Raw genomic sequence first — 18,732 nt, forward strand, 5'->3', positions numbered from 1 at the left:
CAATCCGAAAAATTCGGGATTATGTTTTATAATCCCGGGACTCATCGGGTATTGAAAATCGTTCGGGATCCCGGGATTCGGGATCCCGGGATTGGAATCCCTAGTTCTGAGGCAATCAATTATTTTATGTAATGTTTGCATCTAGTTGATTGCACTCAAATATTTCATTTATACAGATATGTGTATAATAAAAATTCAGATGCCTGTCGTAGTCTTGCAGTTGTGAAAATTGTGTCGAGTCTTGAGAGTCATCAAGAGTGTGATCGATCGGTAATTAGTGAGTTCGGGAGTGATTGTAAATTAACCAAGTCATTTGAGGAAGATTGCACGAATGGGAGAGAAGCCAATTCAGAGCCAATCACGTTACTGTTTAGCTCCATCTCTGATCCATACCTTTGTGAAAGTTTAACTTTAAAAGTGGGTTTGCGTTGGGCGATCGTTTGATAATTACAGTGGATACGTACAATAATACCATTTTCATTGAAGCGAATAGTATATTTTTCTTAAAAATTATGAAAAAAAATTATATTCTTGTTATTGATGAAAATGAAGTGGCAAACTTTTGTGCAATTCTTAAGTCATTTGAAAAGGTGATTTCACTATGTTTTGTTTGCAGTTTTATAAATGCCATTATTAAAACACAACTTACGTATTCATTTACAAGGACAATTTAAATGAGCAATATATAAATTAATTATCATGTAAAACGAATTGTTTGTGCATTACTGTTGAACAGATTTTTTTAATATTTCCATTTCATTAAATGACATGCGTTTTTCTGGCAAAGTTCAATGGTGCAACACCCAATTTGCGTAAATGTTTCGCTGTCTATGGTCTCCGGGCTTCAGTGGTTGTGTTATTTGAATTTAATACAGGTGTATGCGTCAAAGGAAGCCATAAGAAAAGCCCAAAAGTTGCGAACGCCGACGAATCAACAATTCCGAGTCTTCGACCACACTTTCTCTTATAACAGCCTTACCCCATCTTGAAAGCTTCCAGTCTTTTTAAATTTTTTCATTACGTTGCGAATTTTTCGCTCAGTAGGACGATGACATACCAGTGAATTTCGATACACATTTCTTACAGAATTGTTATTTCTGTAGAACAATTGAACGCGTTGAGCGGTAGTTGCTTACTAAGATTTGACACTTCGAACACGCGTGATTATTGACAACTTTCTGTTTTATAGTGCTGCCAACATAATAAACTTGAATTGGATGACTATATATACAAAGTTTTTAATTATAAATTATTTTTAAATTCATGTACAATAAGGTTACACAGATCTCATATTTTTTTTGTTGGACTAAATTTGACGTGAAGAGGGAAGCGGCTGCTTTATCAGTCTTCTACGGATCGTTTCGATACTCGGCTCAGTATGAGTTCGGCTAAACTCAAATCGAACGCGAAGTGGCAGAAGTGAGTTTAGGATGTCGTGTACACGCATATTTTAACACCGAATATGATCTCACGCATATTCGCTCCTGTTCATTTTAGTTGCCACAGCTCGTAGTCGTCGTTCGGACAACAGAGAATATTATAATATTTTAATTTTTCATATCAATTAACATTGTATCAAAGTGTTTAAGTTAGATATTTAGCGTGACTAATAAATTAATCAACGATTAGGATTTGTATAATCTAAACTTTATTAATCACAGCTGATAATGTTTTGAACTCATGCAATGGCTGATTTAAGGATACCGAGATATTATTTTGTCGATCAGACCACGAATGTGTACACCTAATGTTCCCACGCTTTTCGGGAGTCTAAGAATTCGTTCCCGTTGTTGACACTGGCATATTCTCACGTTGACGCCTTGCGTGCCACTATTAGCATAACGCATTACCGGAGACAGGGCCGCATCGGGCGCGGTGCCCACCCCCTAGAATCCCGATTCCGATTTCGACCGGTTTTCAGGCGAGTGGGCACATAGTGTGTGTGTAAGTGAAATATTATGTAAACGCAGTAAACACGCCCACATTCCTTTAGGCACGCAGCAGCCTTGATCTCCTCTTCGCGTGGCTCTGAGCAGAAGATCCGAGACGGTGTTTCTCGGTTAATGTTGATGATGTAGTTGGCTCACTTCGCGAACTTTATTGTTTGCAAGTTAACGGAGTTAGCGACGGCCCCGTTCGCGCGCGTGCGTGCTGTCAGGTTCTAGGTGAAGTTTTATGAGGTGTAAAGTTTTTATTGCATGCGAAGTATTAACAAAACGTGTCTTATGAATGTGTGGAAATTTAATCGATCGCGGAGAATGGATTTGTGAAGTTCAATAGGCATGGAAAGCATCGGGAGTAGTGGTGGGAGTGGCGGTTCCAAACTTATGAATACAACCCTTATTTTGGTATTGTGAATATGTTTTGTACAGCCTTACAAAATCCATATTTTTGTTTCTGACATAAACAATCCTTACGTGTATGGTCCCGTCTACCATCTCCTTTCATTATTTGACACAAGCTATTAAGAATAGGTAGTATTCGCGCAGCGCGAAATTTATGCTTCTCTTCCATTTAAAATGTAAGATCAAAATGTGTTGATCGCTTAGAACAAAATTGGTCACAAAGCGCTATTTTTAAAAATATATTCTTATTTAAACGAAACGCTGAATTTAATTGTTAATACTATTCAACGGTGAAAGTTAAAAAAGATGCAATAAAATATATGTAAGAGGAAAAGTCATATTATGATTAAAATTTAAAAGAGTGGATCTCGTTTCAAAACAGTTGTTTAAATACGAAAACTTTTCTTTTTTAAACAAAGGTCATGAACTTCACAAAATTTACTAAATTCATATTGCACATACGTTTTGAGTTTAGCGTTAAACATGCGAAAGTGCCCTTTCACTTTGTGGTCGTAAAATTCATGTAGAAATATGTAGAAAATGCTAAAAATTATAGTTTTATTTTTCATGCCGCTTTCGAGTTTTGATGCCAGATGGTGTGATTTATTAGGAGCCATAGATACATAGATTTTTATTGCACAAGTTATTATTCATTCTAATATTCAGGTTGATTCAATTCGAGTTTCCTATATTGGCAGCACTAAACCAGAAAGCTGTCAATAATCACGCGTGTCAAAAGTATCAATATCAAGTATAATTTTTTTTTAAATAATTAATATATTGCCTATTTATATTTATTAATGTTATGTATTTTCAATTCATATGGTCGTCCTGTATTTCAATTCTGATTTTCCTTGATATTTATTTTGACCCTAAATAAGCGGCGATTTTTTTTAGTCTTATGCCTGCGCTTCTCTCTGGAAGTTGTCCGAACCGAAGTTACAACTGTAGTCGGACAAGACCACACTCGCAAATTTCATATGCCGTCCGGACGGCGGCTTCTGCCACGTACAGCCGGCATATTTGCGCGCGATCGAAAAATGTGCCAAATAATCGCAATTTTTAAATTGTCATTTTATTAAAATTACGCTACTGTTAATTATAAAAGTTTATGTGGGCACTAACCAATTCAATATCAGTGAAAACTTTTCGGTCGTAAATATTCAATATACGCAAAATCTTTGTCGGCTTTTTTAAAATGCCATAAGGCATAAAAATTATGCTTCAAAATACGAACACCACATCTGTGACTATCCTAGAATTTGTCGCCATCGATTCTAAATAAGAATTCGTTATGGTGTGACATTTATATAAACCGATCTAGGAAAATACATAAGGATATTCGAAACGATTTTTTTTAACAAAATCAAGTATCACTAATTATTTTTAATTATTTAATTTTATATGAAAAAAAATATAATAACGATATCTGTTAGAAGAATATACTATAAAAAATATAATTAATCCCTTTTGCTCCCCTAAAATATTCAAAGATGTCAGTAAGAGTCTGTTGAAGTCCCCGATAAGCATTTGTTATTATAACTTGACCACGTGACCACGATGCAGTGCTCGACATGCGTGTTGATCATGGGACGCCTACGTGCATACTGAAATTGAACCGAGTTACTCGTTCTATCTCACTTTGCGAAAAACCATATCATTATCTCTCTCACTCTCGTCACTTAACACGCGAGAGAGCGAAAGGGGAAGTATCTCACCGCTCGCGCTCAAAAGAGCAGCTTCGACTTCGGTCCGTTTGCCGACAATGTTCGGAAGCGCTCGAAGCTGGCCAAGTCGACTGAATTACCCCCACTTTACCTCCCGTTCTCGGTAACCTCGGACAACTTCCGAGAGATTTTAGAGCGGGCAGAACCGAACTCGACCGAAGTAACCCACTATATTCTCCGTCCTTGGCCAACCTTGGCCAGCTTCCAGAGAGTGTAGTGCAGGCATTAGAATATCGCGGAATACTATTTAGGAAACGCTGCTATTAAGAATTCCTGGGACTTGTGACTTTTTTTATTTGAATCATAGAAAAAAAGATGTATTTTTTTGTGGAATAGTAATTAAAAAAATATACGTATTTGTGGAAAAACATGGGTACGTATTTATATAGGTGAATATTAACCCTTTGAGTAGTGAGTTAATTTATACACATGGAATTTTATTATATATTTATAGAAAATTACATTTGAATTTTACGTATTTTTCTATAATTATTTCTCTTATTATTATATATTTATAGAAAATTACAAAAAATTCCGCGATTCTCAACGTTTTATTGCTTTGATTTATTTTACTACTTTTTTGTATTATTATGGTTTAATAATTTATTTTCAATCATTTCTACTATAAAATTAATTTTCAATATATTATTCGGCTACTGTGGATTTTTTTTATATCAATTCAGAGGCTCTCAATATTTTTTATAAAATTAATATGAATTATTAGTTATGTTAATTTATTTTGTACTATCGAATTTATTAGTATTCTTTTCTATAGAAATCATTTACATTGAATTAATTTTAAAAAATATTTTATTTATTATTTCATTAATTATTATTTAGGGTACTAAAATTCAAAACAGTGAAAGATCGATCGCCGTACATGTACGGCGATACCGCTTAAAGGGTTAATACATTAATTTTTTTTTAAATATTTGGCGTCTCCACTTAATTGGTTAAATAAACGATAAAGACGCTTCTCCGTTGTGTTTTAACGTCGAGAAAATCTCCCGTGAATTTTCGTATCGAATAGCGGATCTAAAAATCTGACGTCAAAGTTAACCTTCTTTTGAATTACTTGACCACCAATGTCATTCGCTCTCAAACCCGACCGGATAAGGGTAATACCTCTTTCTTAACGTCTTAATTCCACGACAGTTAATTGAGCGCGTGAGAATAAAAAAGGCAAATTATCTCAATTGTGCATGAATAGTTGCGTCGCATGCGCCAGACTTAACCGATCGATAAAGAGGTTAACCGTGTACTTGACTGATGATCCATTATTACTTTTTAAACGCCCTAAAACTGCCGCAGGATCCAAATCTGGCATACTTTGACTTCATGGCGTTTTAACGACGGTGCGTCTTTAAGGTATTAACGCATGCTATTCATCGACGTTTTCCTCGTTAGCTCGGTTTAAATATGTGCATGCATAAACCCTTTCATTAGAAAGGTTCTTCAGTTCAAGGAAAATTATTACAGCATTTAGATTTACAAACGAGACGCTGTTCATATTTTGTTTTATAGTGTTAATTTTATACAGTATCAGTTTGATGTTCAGCATTGATTTCTATCGGCTAGACGTGCTATAATTAACACTAGACTAGACGTGTAAAGTGGCAGACAGAAGACAATCCCTGTGGTATCTTAATATATAATATATAGTAATCTATGCATAAACTATTGTAATACGTAGAGAAGAGTACATAAATAGTTTTCTATGTTTATTACCCATGAAAAATATATCGTTCGTTACCGAGCATTCCCACTGCGATGGCGACGAAACGATTTTATTGCTTTTGACGTGGATTTTTGACTTCTGAAAAGTGATCAAGTAAATATTATGAGTATATATTTTTAATAATTTTTAATTTAAATATTTCGCATAAAATATGATTTTACAACCGTGGCTAATTTTTATATTTATTTGTAGCGTAGAAAGGGTTAATTCGTACCTATTATTATTTATTAAAGAAATTATATTACGATGCTAAAAAATATATAAAATTACATTTTTGTCATGAGGCCCGGAATCATTGTTTTCTCAGGATCAGGGTTCACTCTTGGCAGTCCTGTCTATGAACAAAAACTGTTTTTATTTTTTTTAATTTAAAACATTTCATAAAATATGTATTATTACGTACAAATATGGACTAATAATCTACTATATATTTTAATAAACCATATTAAGTGGGTAAATGAATACATTTTATTAACACATGCTCTGGCACTCACGTTGAGTCAGCGCGTAACGTAGTAACTTCTCAATTGAATATTCGATTATTTGAATTAATCGACTTTAACAATATGAATATTCGAATAATTGATCGAATATTCCTAAAATGTTTGTATATACTAACTAGAATGATATTTAAAAAATGCTTAAAAAATTAAAAAAAAATGTATACTTGAGCAATATAAGTAACCGTTTTTTCTCTCAATATACCCGAGTGACTGGTGCCGCTCTAAAATACTTTTAAATGGTTTTGAAAATCATTTGTGAATATAATGTTTGTCGGCGTGTCTACTGTGACCGAAATTTGCAGAATTCGCTCGTTGAACGAAAAATATTGGAAAGGCTCAACCTGTATTATCGTTTATCGTTTATCTCAAAAACAGGTGTGCGTGGCTCATTTTTGTGAAGTTTAAAACATTATTAGCTATTGTATATGCAATAAATTCGATAAAATTATGTAATTAAAATGTTCCATCAATTTTGCTGAATTAATTGAATCACAGCTGATATTAATTCTGGTCATTTAAAAAATCTGAAAAAGTATGTAATAATAAATTAAGAATTATCCTTTTGACGCCCTCACTAATTAGTAATTCGCACAGCAATTGTGTTTTGCATATTTTATAAAATTCGTAAAGTTCAACGATTATGAAAGTAATTTATTATTAATTAAAGTAATTATTTTTTAATTTAATAATTGGTTAAATATATAATAATATTCGAATACTTCCTCTACTTTTATTCAATATTCGAATAGTTGCAAACTACGAATTTTTTTGTATAGCTATCCATTGGATTATAAATAGCTTCTACATTAATATAACAATAGTAGTCCAACATAAATTGTTTTGGCATCGATAATTAATTAAGCCGAAAAATTATGTAAAAACAAATTAACTCTTATAAAGCACATGACTCTCATGTAACACAATGGCAGCGCTCGTGCGAATTTTTAGTTATGCAAAAATTCAAAAATAAATTTGTAATGCAAAACGCGGAGATTGATTGTGTTGTAATATTATGAAATTGTTATCAAAATTGGGTTGAAAGTTGATTTTATATTTTTTTATTCGCCATTTTAGAAGATATAGTTTATGGTTTTTTGCAGTGAACATGGTATATCATATTATGCTGTTTCAGAATGTTTCAATTAAATTACGATATATCAATAATCGCGTAGTGAGATAGTTATTGATTTTTAGATCAACTCTGATTGAATCTGCACTACCTCTGATTTATTATGATTAGTTTTTTCAGTACCAGAATTCGTTGAATTCATTCCCAGATTATGTTTAGTATTTCATGGTAAATTAAGACCCAGTTTTGATATGTATTCGTGGGTCTATAAATACGTACAATATAATAACGTAACGATGCTTTGTTAGCTGCGTTCCCATCGGCGTTAACAATTCAGATCGAAGTGCATTCAAATCCAGCTTCCATATATATGATGTCAGTGTGCTTGCAGAGTTCTCACGTGTGTGCCGCCACAAAACACACACAAGCTCGCACCACGTACACGTGAGAACGTAAATATTTATAGTAATAAAAAAACTGCTTAATCAACTTTCGCGAAATTTGACAAAAAACGCATTAATTTGCTTTGCTCGTTAGAGATGGTTTTTTTCCACGTTGAACTCTCAAGACCTCTTCTTAAATCGCGAAGGTCCATCCGAGTATTCTCACATGTCCGAGGCAATGCTCGTTACCCGATGAAAGCGAAGGTGATCCAGCGTATTTTTGGCTCGGTACGGTTGACAACCCGCTTGTATGCGTTTCGTGGCCATTTATGCGCATAATGAAAACGAGAGAGTTCGATCACACTATGTGAGGTCGGTTCTTAAATTAAATTGCAATAAGATCATTGTATCTAAAAGGAATGACCAAACTTTTGTCATCTCTCACCCTACCCATTTTCATGTAGTTTTATTTTATGTAAATATTAGGGATATTTTTAGAAAATTAATCCAAATTTTAAGTTAGCAAACATGTCAATACAGGTAATCTTAGTAATTTTGCGACAATGTTAAAATATTGACATTTGTTAAAAACTACTAATACTATTTGAAAAATATTGAATATAATGAATTCTGTATTAAATAAACCCGAAATATCTGTACGTCCTGTGTCGTTCCACTCCACAGAGGTAACTGTTTTGAACCACATTTATGTTATAGTAAAACTTTTTTAATGATATTTAAATGAAAATATTTTATAAGTTTGATTTCATTAAATAGTGCTGCGATTTGTATAGCATATCTATACATCAAAAGTGCTAGAAATATTTTATCGAAACACCATAAAAAAGTGTTAAAATATAAACTTTTTAATTTTATATGCAGAAATTAAATTTATTAAATATTTATTTACAAAAATAACAGTGATGTTTTCATATTGCTGTAGATCACTCTCGTGAGAAACAAAAATTCCGATATGCCACACTCATGTGTTTGACTATTTGATTGGCATAATATTTGTTTTTGTTACTTATATACCGATAAGTACTTACGAATCGTAATTACCGAATTTTGTATGGAAGTGTATCCCTGAGGAATATCTAAAACATGAACATTTTATTCGACATATTTAAAAATATATTCACATAATAAGATGACATGTTCACTCGGTGTACATCACAGTAAAGGAGAGGTTAAAAAGGCAAATTTAGCTTCATAGTGCAATTTTTTTGGATACTTTATTCATATATTTGATCAAGTCAATCACAATTTTCTGAAGGTCTCATTAAGTTATTCTCAGATATCAGTTTATCGTGTATGAATATTAGAGCTTCGAATCGAAACCAGGGTTTTGAGTTCGATGAAAAAGTAGATGATTTAGAGAATCTTTTAAGAATTTAAGAATTGGCAATAGAGACACATAGATTTCCTATTTCTACAGATGGTGGACATTGAATTCATATTGAATAAATTTTAATATTTTTAAATATATACCTAAATAGTATTATATTGTTTCTTCGTAGCATAAGTAATATATTCTGTAAATCCCCTGTACGTAGCTCTTGGCATTACGGTCGCGTAGCGTCTGAGCCCCGTATGTGGCGCGTGGCAATAGAACGGTTAACGACAGTATTTTACTAATGACCCATATTAGACCTAAAATTAAAATTGATTGAATATCAGCAAACGTCTCCTCTCGATTGTCTTAATTATTATTATGCTCTTAGGTCTGTATGTTTTTTTTTATGTATTAGTAGTCTTTACTTGACATTAGCAGAAATATTTTTCTTTATATTTTTAAATTATTTCAATATAATCTAAAGCGTTTCTAATGTTCGATTCTAAATGCATTTCAAGTGCTGCTTTTTTGGCTTTCGAGTATTGTTTCCGGTCTTACAGACTTTTTTGACAGTCCCACTCCCGCACAATGGTTTTGCGGTCGCTTGAATTTTTACCATCTTATTTATATTTCACGAGCACTCTCACCGTTTTACTTTACGACTCGGAAGCAATTTGCGACGCAAAAGACGCGACAAGGATGCAACCGTGACACCCTGAATCCACGTCCTTTGATGTGTCAGCCGAGGATGTTGCCTTCGAGTTCCGTCGTGAATTTTGAACGAAGCCGCCGAGATTGAAAATAAAATGTTCACGTAGTAGACGCGCAACCTTCTACCACCCTCGAGAAGGTCGGACCGCCCTTAGAACGTTCCCTGTTTTAAAATCTCCATGGCCTTTATTTCTGGTCGCTGAAATCGATACACGTTTTAGTTATTATACACGTGTCCTTTTGACCCATAGAGTACTTTTTGTTTACTTTTTCCTCTGCGACGAGCGTGTTTATAGAATGAATGGCACACGGTGTTTTTCCGCGTGACAATATTTAGATATGGCGTTTTTAATTCTTGATGACCTCCTCCAATAACTCTGCGGGAGGCCGAGGCGATTCATCGAAGAACGTGCTCGCGATCGAATGGCATTTATCGATATTATTTCCTCGGATATTATTGATAGTTGCAAAGTGACAAAATAAATAACACCCAACCCTGTAATTTTAAGTATATATTTAAATTGACAATAAATTAGGTGATATATTGAATTTGCAATATCCGTTACAGCTAACTACATACAGCGGGTAGATGTTTCCGTTTGCTGAATTTACGCATGTACAAGTTCTAGATGTTTCTGAGAAACGTACATTTCGTTGCTTTAAATATTAACATATATAAACTAGCGCGCTAGCAGAGTTTACATACAAAGTATAGAAAAAATACAACGTTTTTAAAACAAGATTAAATTTCATTAGTTCAATATAAATTGGAAAACAATTGCCTCGTTAGTACGCGTATTTATAATGTTATGCAAATAATTGAATTATAAATTAATGCCTTAAGTAATTATGTAACACTCAAATTATTTTATGTTGAAAAATATTCGTTTTTAATATGAGTTCAAGTCCTGGAGGCGTATTTTGCACCGTGTGTACATTCATTTAATACAATGTGATATTAATGTGCTTTTGAACGCTACGTTTTACGTATAAAATTAAAATACTGTAATACTCACACTAAAAAACAGCGAAAAATTAAATTATGTAGCTATGTATCAGGCGCGTACGGAGATATACATTCTATTTCGCTCGCTCATGAGTTAAGTGAGGAGAGTGAGTGAGATAGAAAGTCGTGCGTTACACACATTCCGCACGCCCGCTTCTTCTCACTCATTCTCGTCACTTAGCACGCGACCGAGCGAAAGGGAATGTATCTCACCGTACGCGCCTGCAAGGTATTTAGATAATTATTAAAATTATAAGCTTATGTAGATCTTACGCAATTATCGTTATTATGTATTCGACATAATGTCCAAAAACAAACATTACTTAAAGGTCAATAAAATCTACTTAACGATTTAACAAATGATGACAGTTGTAGCACGTTTATCTTACTTTAAGTTAAGCAACTTTAATCCGCCAAAACCATAAAACGAAATTGTGAGGGATGTGATTGAGGCAACGATCGTGATTGGCACAATTCAAATCGAATTTCCTATCTACATTAAGCTGTTTTAAATTCTACAATAATAATTTGCAATGTCAGTGACAGTGTAATAGAAATACACCTTTATTAACTATTACAAAATATTGCATTACATAATATTTATAAATAGCACATATACAATTTCAACCCGTCTTGGAAAATTTTCATTAACGACTCACGAGCATGTGTTAACGATTATACCATATACTTCACGTTTGTATATACAATAACAAATACATCTGCCAGTAGTTCGTAACAGTTCATTTTCAATTATACAATTAGTTTTAGCTGTTGCTTTCGTACACTTACTACATTTTAGTTGACAACTAATCAGTATTTTTTTGCTTTTTTTCATCACTACTATTGTATATTCTCAAGATGTATCATCAATATCTTGAACTTCTTCAAATACTGTCTTTGTTTCTTGAGTTTTTATATAATTTTTTAGTGCTGATTCTAAAAATTAAATCACGTAATGTTATTTCACCAAAAGATAATAAAATAATAAAATAAAATGCAATATAAAGATATTTATGTCTTAATGTTGACACTAAATATTACCAGAAATGCAGAAATATAAAATCGCTTACTTCACCCAAATAATCTGGTATGTAGTCTAGATATGAATAGAGGAAATGTATTTTTAAACTCATGTCACAGCCCAAGATCTCGAATTTTTTTCAATATATCTTCAACAATATATTTATAGTTTGATTTTTATTTCCATTAAAGCTGGTTACACCAACTTTAAATGCTTTCCACGCCTCTTTCTTACTTTTTTCATTTTTATTTAGAATTTTTTAAATGTCAGTTCCAACAAAAATGCCTTCCTTCAACTTTGACTCTGGCAAACTAGTGAATTGGTCACGGAGATACTTAAAACATTCTCCTTCTTTTGGCAAAACATTGACAAATTGTATCATAGGCGCAGCTACGCGCCTGATGCTGCCAGTCAAAAGAATCCGTCACGCCAGTGTTACCAGAGTGCCGCCAAGTTATGCCCATAACAAAATCTAAATGAATGTATATAAATAGGCCTCATACACCTTATGGTTTAGGCAGAAGTGATTTACCTGAAAATTATTAGTGTAATAGTTAGGGTTCTTAATCAATTAGTCGAATTATGCGCCCAATTTTTAACTATACGGATATTCGGTTATACTATCTCAAATGAAATTTGAAAAAAAATTGTATACTTGAGCTACACAGGTAGTTATTTTTTCTCTCATTATACCTGAGTGACTAGTACCGCTCTAAAATCCATGACCTTTATGTTTCGAAATGTGAGACAATGCGACGCTTCTTCTCTACAACAAAAATACTTTTTTAAAAAACATTTCTGAATAGAATGCTTGTGACCGTGTGTACTATGACCGAATTTGCAGAATTCATTTGTTGAAAGATACAAAATGTTGGAAAGGCCCACCCTTTATTATCGTTTAGCGCTTATCTGAAAAACAGGTGTGCGTCGTAAATTTTTATTTGCATTTGTTTCAAGACGCAAAGATTTTATTTCAATCAGTTAAATAATTCTATGGGGTTTAATTCATTTGTAGTTTTTTAATTTATATGCGAATCCGCACAAAACAAACTCCGATAAAGATCCGATCTTTATGCATATCAAATTCGTTCTAAATATTATTAGCTATTCTATATACAATAAATTCGATATATTTATCGGCCGTATCTATTATGACCGAAATTTGCAGAATTCGTTCGTTGAACGAAACAAAATACTGAAAAGGCACAACCTTTATACGTTTTTGTCATTGTTGTTTTATGATTCAAAGATTTGTATATATTGCAAATCTTCGAACTATTACAAACAGTATGTTGCAAATATGCAACATTATGAAAATAAGGAATTTATGAAGCCATATATAATAAATTTTCAATAAAATATGATATGTTGCATCTGATGCTTAAAAACAACATTGATAAAATATGATTAGATTAAGTTGAGAACACGATTTTGAGAAACTCTGCAATGCATTGATTACGTGCCGTTCTGCAGCGAACGTACTATGCTCTGCCGTGCAGAGCCGGCTGGCAGAGAGGGCCCCCTCACGGTCAGTGTGTTGGGGAGGGCCGAGGCGGTCGGTCTTCTTCCCTCGAAAGTCTGTTGAGTGTTGACAGCGGTCACGTGGCGCATGTGAGTCGAGTGTTGTGACGTGTCAGCTGTTGTTTGACAGAAGCCAAGTGCCAAAAACTGTGAAGTTTCGTACCTGAAATAATTGGTGAAAAAAGTGCAAGTGAAAAACTTGTGAGGATCATCGATCGAGATTTATTTTTAAAATGCAGGTATGTGTAGTGAAAAAACGTGACGCGACCTTGTCGAGTTGCAAGATGTTGAATATTTTAGTCAGGTGGTCTTGCAGATTGGTTTCGAATCGGTGTTATTGAAATACTTTAACAATTTAAAATTCATTCTTGAGTATAGTATATGATTTTAATTGAGTGACTTAAGGATGATGCGGATATCACACCGTAAGTGACAATAGAAGCTAATTAAATATCAGATGAATAATTTAACGTCTAGCTATATTTTATTTTTTGTGATATGATCTCTGTATTACAAAGATTGTTTGGGATTAATTTGCAATATGTTCAGAAACGGGGGGGTTAATAAGTTAGAAGATTTATAAGTGCGATATTACTTAACCATATTTTTTTAATTTAACAATGCGATTTAATCAAAGATAACACAATCACCACACAGGAAACAATGCCACAATCATTGTAACACATATTTACTTATAAACATCAAGACATGCCTTATATGTACATTGACATTTAAAAACATCCGTGAGGTCAACATACACACATTTATTATATATACAGCAATATTTTCACAACCATAAACCACAGTTTTTTCCGTATCATCACACGAAATCGCTCGGCTCAAGTGAGGTTCAAGATCGCATCAATTAGTGCGTTCCTTTGAGATTGTCCGCCGGCGACAAAATTGTCTTCTTACCGAATTCTTCACCTCGAGTGGTAGTCGAAGAAGTTGAAGACGAAAAAAACAAGAAGATCTACTTACTACAGATACTACGAATGTACGCCAAGGTCACCGCCGGTGGTTTTCTCGTTCGGTCGCCATTGATCGGGCCAATAACGGGCACGAGATATCTTAAGATGCTGTTATTTGGTATTATACAATCCCCACGCAAGGCCGTAGAAATTGTTGATATGTTAATTTTTCTGTGGAGCTGGAAGAGTGAAGATTTTTGGAATACAATGAGTCAAAATCCGCTATCGCTCGGAATGATTTTATATTTTATGATGATAGTGTGTGGTGTAAAATAATGCTAAAAGACAATGGCAGGTTGGTTTAGATAAATTCTGCATTGTGCGCTGAGATAATCTTCTGCTTTATATAGAAAAACGTTAACTGAGTAGTCCGTCGTTTTAACGTAGTGCTACCAGTAATAGTTGTGTTTTTTAATGAGCAGCAAAAGTCTAACATCAATTGCTTGCAAGTTCACAAATATAGTTTGAACAACGTTTTTCGGACTTCAGTAAGATTTAGTTGTTTCCTCAGTTTGTTACAGCTCTTTTTATGATATTTGACAGTGAATAATAGATAGATTTTCATAGTGATCTGTCAATTAAAGGCATCGCTTCACCTACATGATATATATAGCCATTCGTTGCAGCCGAAAAACGTCCATTAATGCATTATTCAGCTCTTTGCTTTCAACTATGAATCATATTTTGTCATAAATATATGATACACAACCTCGTCATCCTTCCACTATTTTTTAGTCGTGATTTCGGTTTGACCGGCCAAGGGCGAAAGCCCCGACGTCAGGCCCTCTGTAGTGCGTGGTTCTTGCGCTCGGTGACAACCAAAATTACACTGTCTTTGAATTTAATGGAATCAAAACCTCTTAATAAAGACTCAAAAATTTCCATCTGTATAAAAAAGCGCTTATTTATTTCATGCTGAAAAGTACGTACATTTACACTTAATTATATTACAGACGCTTTTTTCATGATTATTTTCTGTTTAGTAGATGTCACATTTTAATATCAAACGTATCATAATGGTAGGAGCAAAGCGACACTATTAAGCCTAAAAAATAATTAAATAAAAATAAAGCAAAAAAAAAAGTTTGTTGCTGGGTAGCGATTATTGCCTAGAAGGAACATATTTTTTTATAATAAATGCTTATTTTTTTATGTGTGAAATATATATTAGTTTTAATATCAGTTTTTATTTCTATACATCTGTGGTATTCTTTATAAGCTAATAAATTTATATTTTTAACCCTTCGATTAGTATGGGCGTACATGTACGCCCATTCATCCTTGCACCTTATTTTAAATGCCATGCTTTTAATTTAAAATAAAATATTATTATATTTTTATAAATACTACATACAATTATCATTGATACGTTAATATCATTAAAATAGTATCATAATTCACACAAGTTTGTCCAAATATTTAAAAGATTCAAGACATTCGGGTAGTTAAAAAATAACAGACCAATCACAGGGCAAAAATTTAAGATTTAATTCATATGGGAATTTGTATTTTATGGTTAGTTACGTTATACAAATCCTATTTTTATTATTTGTCATATGGTGATAGAAAAAGTAATTTGACTAATTAACATGTTCTTTTTTAGAATATAAAAATATTCTGCAGAATCTCTAATCTGCTTTTTAATTTTTCCTTCATTAAGGTTAGCTCTTCCTTAAAATAATTTACACATCTGGTTGCCAATTTTCTTAAATTAATTCACTGATACTATCACTGTGCCATTTTTACCTCTCGTTTTATTGTAGATTCATTGAATTTTCAGCGCGGCGACAAAAATCTCTCACGTGCCAGATTTGGCACGCGATGATTTTTGCTTAAATATATAACTTCTTCTCAGTTGATTAGTGTTTGTATGTTTTTTTACGCCAGTTTTAATATGTACTAACTATCTAAATGAGCAATAGCCATCTGCAGATCTCTGTTAGATGGCGATCTTCACTCGTTTGACCCTGTGCCGAGTGTGGGTGTGTTCCTCGCGGCCAATTTGAAGTTATGATTCATCACAACATTCGTAACACGTTCCCTTGGTATTTTTAAAGGTATTGCAGATAAAATTTTAACATTCTCGTAGCTAATCAAGCTTCATACTTCCTACGTATCCATTGTTTTAAAATAATTCAACGCTATTGCGAATTACAAGACGATTATCGCAGGTGGACTTCATAACGGTGATTGTCAATCTTTATCTACCATTTTTACGAGCGTCGTAATATTTCGCAGTTTTATGGCATTTTTATGAGCGTTTTTTATTAATAAAAAGGGAAATGGACATATTTGGCCACGTGAATAGTTTTCTGTATTTCTACATGTTATAAATAGAAGCACCGTGATTTTCGTGAAGCGTTTTGAAACTATAGTCGATTCAGACATCACAGTCAGTGGTTATATCCCTATAATCCCATCTCTAAATTCATATCTGTACAAATACATATAAAATATAGTATATCTATGTATATTATATAATATACTGTATATTTTTATTAAATACAACACTTTTTACTCGTAATAATAAACTTTCTGATAAAATATGATTATGGTGCAAAAAAAACATTTGGAGATATTCGCATAATTCGATGCCATGTACACTCACTGCACATCACAGGAAAGGAACGACGTCCTTAATATCAAAACCTATATTATATTAAATAATCAATGGTTTAGTATTTATAGGAAAAATGTATTGAATTGAAACAAAATTAACTTTTTTGAACAGTAAAAGAAGTACATGCCTATCTATGCCTCGAGCGTTCTTGTGGTTTAGTCGAGAGAAAAAAATCTTATTTCTACGGAATTCGCTGTTGCATCATCCCGTATTATATATAATTTTAAAACATCGTGATGTGCTTAACGTTTTTCATGTGAAATTTTTAATAATATAAACACACACACGCTCTTAGAGAATAACTTAAAAATGACGTGATGCTATTTCTGTGATTTACATTCGATAGAAATGTTTACATTATTTATAGTATAAACGTATGACGTTTTCGCTTTTAGAATAAATCGCAGGGAAAACGATCCGAATATTGAATTTGAAAGTAAAACCGTTTTATGTAACGTGCAACAAGCCGGTTGTTCCATGGCACTAGAACGGTAATATTCTAAAAATATTTCATATTCAGAATCGTCTTATTACAAGTAAATGTTATATCCAATCAACAATTTGACTTACTGACGTTTTAACCCTCTCGGAGGATTATTTTATTATTTGTTTACGTATTGATGGTAACACATTCACGTGTCGCTTTGCGTAAAGTGAAATCGTTCCGAGTGCCAGTTTTTTTTATCTTGTCGGTCGGGTTTTTGAAATGCTAATTGCATCTCTTTAATTTGAATGTCGTTAAGAGATAGAATGTCGTTTTTCACGCCGACATTTTTATATACCGAGATGCGTACAAAGTTCCGCAGTGAAAGTATTGCAAATTCGATTGAATGCTGTTACAAGCGCTATTTTCTGACGATTAATTTGGATGCTAATTCGATTTATTTGTTACATGTCTAAAGACTACTTAATGGTAAATCGTTGCTATGTACTTTGTTACGGAATCAGTATCGGGCGGCGATGTCGAGTGCGGAAGAATCAAGTTGTAGCAGGCGGTCTGGTCCAATATATTTTTTAATATATTTATTTCAATAATATAAATAATTTTACAGACATACAGATCAAAAAATAAGAATATAAAAAAATGTTTGTGGTTATAATTTAATGACAAAAGACCATCGTAACCCAACAAGTTATCCCAATGCGTCACGATGGTCGAAATCAATAATTATATTATTTCAATACATAAAATAATATATATAAAGAAAAAAATCATAAAACATAAAAATTAAATAATACGAACCGGACCAGCTCCTCGTAGCTGACATTAAACAGATCAATGTGCAATGTCATTGTATCAAGGAGCTGGATGCTCGGTATAATACACATGTGGCACACACGAGTGGCCCTTTATAAACGAAACCATTGTGGTCGCTTCCCGGCGACGATAGAAAACCACATAGATGAACTATGATTAAATGAAACGCTGCCTATTGTAAAATATTCAGTGCTCATGATATCAAACGGTTAAAAACTTTTGGTTATGATGATTAATTTGTATGGTCTTTGAAATTCTGTCGCACTCATTTTTTACGTTGTTTTTAAGTGTTGTAAATATTATCTGTTTATTAAACATATTGCTGCTTTTTACTGGGAAATTATGTAGGATACCCTACAACTATAGTTTTAATAAAATATTAATTTTTCGACAATGATATTTTTATCATGTCTATGTTTTCTAATGATTTTAATTAGTCTGTGTATGTCATTCATTGTGCTTTTATGCCTATTTTTTTCGTGTCTTAACTTAAAAATTAGATAGTACCACGCTCAAAAACCAG

At 33.0% G+C, this 18,732-nt stretch overlaps 1 protein-coding gene across 6 annotated transcripts in view; it reads left to right on the plus strand.

The window, feature by feature from the left end:
- Csk (C-terminal Src kinase) overlaps positions 1–18,732 on the plus strand; it is a 68,669-nt gene that overhangs the window by 23,080 nt on the left and 26,857 nt on the right. For 2 of the 6 annotated variants that reach the window (XM_088185259.1, XM_088185262.1), the window contains exon 1: positions 13,371–13,599. The exons of the other annotated variants lie outside the window; for them this stretch is intronic. The gene's annotated coding sequence lies outside the window, so the exon portion shown is untranslated. Of the gene's footprint in view, positions 1–13,370; positions 13,600–18,732 lie in introns of those variants that run through there. 6 annotated transcript variants of the gene reach the window in all.

Source organism: Plectrocnemia conspersa, unplaced genomic scaffold (genome assembly GCF_051122295.1).
Source record: "Plectrocnemia conspersa isolate PC_06_02 unplaced genomic scaffold, ASM5112229v1 ptg000004l, whole genome shotgun sequence".
Lineage (NCBI taxonomy): Eukaryota > Metazoa > Arthropoda > Insecta > Trichoptera > Polycentropodidae > Plectrocnemia > Plectrocnemia conspersa.